At 34.7% G+C, this 5989-nt stretch overlaps 1 non-coding gene across 1 annotated transcript; it reads left to right on the forward strand.

The window, feature by feature from the left end:
* The first annotated feature begins 2357 nt into the window (after positions 1 to 2357).
* LOC130830650 (small nucleolar RNA SNORD22) lies at positions 2358 to 2481 on the forward strand. Its single transcript, XR_009047824.1, has one exon. It is a non-coding gene; the product is annotated as a small nucleolar RNA SNORD22 (small nucleolar RNA).
* Positions 2482 to 5989: the final 3508 nt, after the last annotated feature.

A 5989-nucleotide genomic window follows, 5' to 3' on the forward strand; every position in this document is an offset into this window, starting at 1 on the left:
TGGTGTTTTTCATGAATTCTGTCTAAAATTCGGTGAACAATTTTCATTCACTGCATCTTTATTCTCTATTTCCTTTCTTCCCTCTCTCTCTTTTCTCTCTCTTTTCTGTCCTTTATCCAATCCCTATCACCTCCTATCCTCAGATTTATCTATGTATTTCCTTCATATTCTGAGTTTCTGATATTGGTTCTTTATAAGAAACCAAAGAAAAATTGTTTTTCTCCATCCAATAATAGTTCTGTGTGACCCCCTAAATGAATGCAATTTTTCTAATACAGTTTATATTTCCTGTCATCTCTAAGTTAATATCTGCCTCTATGTCACCCTTTCATTTTGGGTCTCTGCTATTATTTTTTAGAAACCATTCTTATTTGCATCTTTTTCATAAGAAACCAAGCAAATATTATTATATGTTTTTCTGATTCTATTAGAAATTCATTGTAAAGGTTGTGCTCTTTTGACTCTATCCAGTACCAGCATTTCGTGCACATATAAGGTGGCTGAAAGCCCTTGAAATTGCGAAGCCAACTACCTCCACCTTCTCAGAACAAAACCTCAAAGTCACTGGGGTGGGACTACATCTTACTTTAAATCTGACACTTAACAGATTTCTGTGTAACACGGGTGCTCTGGGTGAATTTTTGTATTTTCCTGCTCTGTCAGGTTATCTTACTTAACTAAGGAGTTAGAGTTTTTCTTTCAATATACTACACATCAGTGATAAAAATTACACACACATCCCCATTACTCATTTCCCAGCTACATTTCTTGTGTACTGTTCCCATGCTTGAATGTTAGGCGTTGAAAATAAAATAGAAATATGTCCTCTATGTTTCTTAACTACAATCAAGATTTTGTTCACACAGCATTATATTTGGATCATAGTAGCAAATTTTTTCAGTAATAAAGTGACTTTTTCTTAAAATTAAGTTTAGAAGATGGGAATTAATAAAGCAGGAAATTTAGCAGCATGGGTGTTTAATTCAAGAATGTGCTCCTCACTCCCTCCCTATCAATTAAAAAGAAATATAATCTATAAGCTTTGCTGACCTCTTCAGAAAGGCACTGTGGTGTAGCAAAGCACACAAAATTTGGAATCAAGGAGAGCTGGAGTCTAGACTTGGTTCTGAATATATTTGCTGTGTGAATTTGGGTCAATATCCAACCTTGATGACCTTCAATTTACTCATTGTTGCTCTCGCTGAACAGTGAGTTTTTATACTAGAAAATAATGTAAGTACTTAGCAGAGTACTTAACAGTCAATTAATCTTGGCTGACACTGGTTATGCAGTACTGTGCATCTCTACATATATTTTAATGGAACGTTTGAAGAACACGATATATACGCCTAGTGGATCACCATTTTAAGAGAGCAATTAGGAGTCACGCATGTGCATTGCTTTGATTTATTTCGACGTCATAATGCTTCATGGTGGTCAAATGAAATGATTGCACTGGAGATTAAATAAAGTCAGTCAAGTATGAGTAAATGAATCAAGTTTTCTCCTCAAAGTATGGGGTAAATAAATGTGATATATTTCTAACAATCTTATATGAGCATTGACTTTCATAAGCTAGTATTTACATTGAAATTATGATTAAGTTTTAATACTGAATTAACAGGAGGAAATAAATACAGAGAATCCAGAAAATATAAATATGTATTATACTCCACACCTCCAGCATTCTGAATTGTGAGTATATATGTGTGTGTGTGGGTGTGTATGTTGTTATAAATACGTGGTTAAGAAACACATCTAGTCCGTTTAATTGGGGAAAGCTGAGAAAGAGTTGTAAAAATGTTTTTGAATGTTGTTGAAAATGAGGAATACTGAGAGGCATTAATTAAAATATATATTATTTATCAATAGAAACAACAGTAAATGCTCCAACTCAAATACAGCTCAACATGCTTCAAGGCTTTGTGGATACACTTAATGTGAAAATAAAGATGTGAAATCATATTCTGTACACACTATGTTTGTAGAGATTTTATTTTTGCAATTGGGTAAATCAGTCGTGATTATTATAGCTTTTGTTATACTTGCCGGAGTTGACATAAGACTGGATTGTAATGGAATTAGTTTCTTCCAAGGCTTATGGTTGAAATCCCAGTAGCTATCACCAGATATTATACTGTGCTGTTTCAGACTGTTAATGAAGAAGCCATGCGGGTTACATCAGTGATAAGTGTAAAGTATGGTAACAGTTCAATTAAATTATCCTTATATTTTACTAAAAATTAGCTCTATTAAAATGACTGTAATGTGCATATACATATATCTGTGTACATATATACACATGTGCACAGTAATATATACTTGCTTATATCTAAATATTAAGAACATATTTTAAAACCCAGTGAAGAAACAGTCACACATTTTACCTCCTATCCTAGTGCCAGAGTCTATAAAGGTGAACCCACTGGGCTGGCTGGGGGAGGGGAGGCAAGTTTGTTTCAGAGGAACTGTCTGAGAGATCACAAGGATGTCCAAACACAGGACCAGAAGAAATAATCACTTTGTGAAAAATCAGTTATACATTTTTTTTCTAGGTATAGAAAAAGAACAAGGCACATATAGTGGAATCAACCTCTCAGAGGACATCAAAAAGGGAATTTCTAGGCATTACTTCTAAAACCTACCTGTTCAAATTAGCATACAATCATTTCAGCCTTTCTAAATACAATTTTATTTTAACTTTCAAATACGGAAAAAGAACATACTGAAGGAGTATGGTGCAGTATTATATCTCTCCACCCCAACACCCTACAAGAGCACATTTTCCTAGTTTATCTCATAATTTTATGATATCCAATTACCCATGATACTATTCTAGTTTAGTTTGAATATATTTTCATCAAATAAGTTTTTGAGTGATTGAACATTGTGAAAATTAATGCCAAATACTCATTTGCTTTGTCACATACAATAACTGAATTTTCAAGAAATTTTTCACTTTTGCTTTAAAAGATAATAAAAGCAACAGTTGGTTGTTAATTTAAGTATTATATTTTATCTCATAATGAAATTAATAACACAAATTGTTCTAAAAATGATTACAAAAGCCACTCTACTGATATAAATTGTATAGAGGAGAATACCTTCAGGGATAATGATTTGTGAGTAATATTGCGAGAAAGACAAAAGCAGTAATAAAATCCTAGAAGGAAAAGTCACAGGCACACAGGGGACACTATGGGCCATGAAGGAGCCAGGTTGGTGTGGCTCTTAAAGATGTGTCACCATGGGGATTACTGATGACAAAAACTGTCTGTTATATGTTGATTTCTGACATGTCTATCCCTTGAGTCCTGCAGCCAGGAAAGGAAACAGTTTACATCATAATTGTCATGATGACAAATATAAATTGAAAAACAGGTTCTTAACAGCTCTGGGCAGAAAATTCCTTTTATATGGTGCTCACGAGTGTGCATTTCTTCTGTAACCTCAACTGTCACGCAGAGCCGAAGGAAGGAAATGATCCCAATACAGCACTCGGTGTGAACAGATATCAATGAGGCTACCTCACATCCCCTACCTGAGAAAGACAAGTTTGTTTTCAAAATGCTAACTTCACAACCCAACTTTGGGCAGGCAATTAAACACAACTGACCGAAGGAGATGGGACCCGAAAGAAATGTCTGGAGAAGGTATGTATCACTGATCATGCCTTGACATCCTTTGTTATTAAACAGATTTTGTCCCAAATATCCAATTCGTAGGATATCCCTTTATAAGAAACATAAAAATTAAATTACACAGCTCCCAAGTTGACATTAATACCAATAGTTTCAATATTAAATGTTTAAATGAAGCCAAACATTTGACCCAAAAAACAAATTGTGACATCTTCACCATTCCATTGATGCTTAGCAATGATTCAGAGGATATAATGATTTCAACCAATATTTGGATAAGTTTGCTTTCTAGTTGTCTTTTTTTTCTTGAGTTTTTATTACTATTATGGCAAAACAAAGAAATTATTAAGTTCTTCTGTTGTTCATAAAAGGCAAACAAAGTATAAACAAGAAGAGACTATACATATATATTCTTTAAGCCCTCCAAATGGTCTAATGTGACTACTTTTTTAATATAAGTTGAGGAAAATACATAGAATCATTATAAGAGTAAAAGATCTAAGTCAAAAGACTTTGTTCAGAAAAAAGACCAAGTGAAAGTATGTCAAGAATAATTTCTGCAATCATGTATTGCAGTGCTCTCTGTTAAGTAGCAATCCGAACAATGCTGTCTCAGAATGGGGATTGACCATAGCCATTACAGGATAAAGAAGGGACATACAACCAAGAAGGGTTTTCATTTGAAAACACTTTTTAGGGGTCTATATCCTTTAATAAGAATTTTAGTGTACAATACAATAGTATAGAGTATTTTTGCTTACCTGTAAATGTAAAACTCCAGTGAAAATCGTATCTATTCTGGAAGAAGCATGTAGCAGGCAAACTTTGGGTTACCTTTTTTTCAAAGATTTGATTTCTATGTTAATGATCAATATTATCCAAGATGCTCACATTCTCTTGTCTTTATTAATTCTTTTTTTTTAAGAACTTTAATTGAGATACAGTTAGCATACAATAAACTGCACATATTTAGAGTGTACAACTTGGTATCCCAATCTCCCAATTCATACCCCCCCCAACCCTGCCCGCTTTCCCCACTTGGTGTCCATATGTTTGTTCTCTACATCTGGGTCTCTTTTACTGCCTTGCAAACCGGTTGATTCGTACCATTTTTCTATAGTCCGCATATATGTGTTAATATACGGTATTTGTTTTTCTCTTTCTGACTCACCTTACTCTGTATGACAGTCTCTAGGTCCATCCATGTCTCTACAAATGTCCCCATTTCATTGCTTTTTACAGCTGAGTAATATTCTATTATATATATGTACTACCTCTTTTTCATCCATTCATCTGTTGATGGACATTCAGAATGCTTCCATGTCCTGGCTATTGTATATAGCGCTGCAATGAACATTGGAGTGCATGTGTCTTTTTGAATTATGGTTTTCTCTGGGTATATGCACAGCAGTGGGATTGCTGGGTCATATGGTAACTCTATTTTTAGTTTTCCAAGGAATCTCCATACTGTTCTCCATTAGTGGCTGTATCAATTTACATTCCCACCAACAGTGCAACAGTGTTCCCTTTTCTCCACGCCCTCTCCAGTATTTGCTGTTTGTAGATTTTCTGATGACGCCCATTCTAACAGGTGGGAGGTGACACCTCATTGTAGTTTTGATTTGCATTTCTCTAATAATTAATGATGTTGAGAAGCGTTTCATGTGCCTCTTGGCCATCCGTATGTCTTCTTTGGAGAAATGCCTATTTAGGTCTTATGCCCATTTTTGGACTGGGTTGTTTGTTTTTTTGGTATTTAGCTGGATGAACTGTTTATATATTTGGAGATTAATCCTTTGTCTGTTGATTCGTTTGCAAACATTTTCTCCTATTCTGAGGGTTGTCTTTTTGTCTTGCTTATAGTTTCCTTTGCTGTGCAGAAGCTTTGAAGTTTCATTAGGTCCCACTTATGTATTTTTCTTTTTATGTCCATTACTCGAGGGGGTAGATCAAAAAAGATCTTACTGTGATTTATGTCGAAGAGTGTTCTTCCTCTGTTTTCCTCTAGGAGTTTTCTAGTGTCTGGCCTTACATTTAGGTCTTTAATCCATTTGGAGTTTATTTTCATGTATGGTGTTAAGGAGTGTTCTAATTTCATTCTTTTCCATGTAGCTGTCCAGTTTTCCCAGCACCACTTATTAAAGAGGCTGCCTTTTCTCCATTGTATATCCTTGCCTCTTTTGTCATAGATTAATTGACCGTAGTTTATATTTGGGCTTTCTAGCCTGTTCAATTGATCTATATTTCTGTTTTTGTGCCAGTACCATACTGTCTTGATCATAGTAGCCTTGTAGTATAGCCTAAAGTCAGGAAGCCTGATTCCACCAACTCCGTCTTTCCTTCTCAAG

The sequence above is a fragment of the Hippopotamus amphibius genome, chromosome 10, assembly GCF_030028045.1.
Source record: "Hippopotamus amphibius kiboko isolate mHipAmp2 chromosome 10, mHipAmp2.hap2, whole genome shotgun sequence".
NCBI lineage: Eukaryota > Metazoa > Chordata > Mammalia > Artiodactyla > Hippopotamidae > Hippopotamus > Hippopotamus amphibius.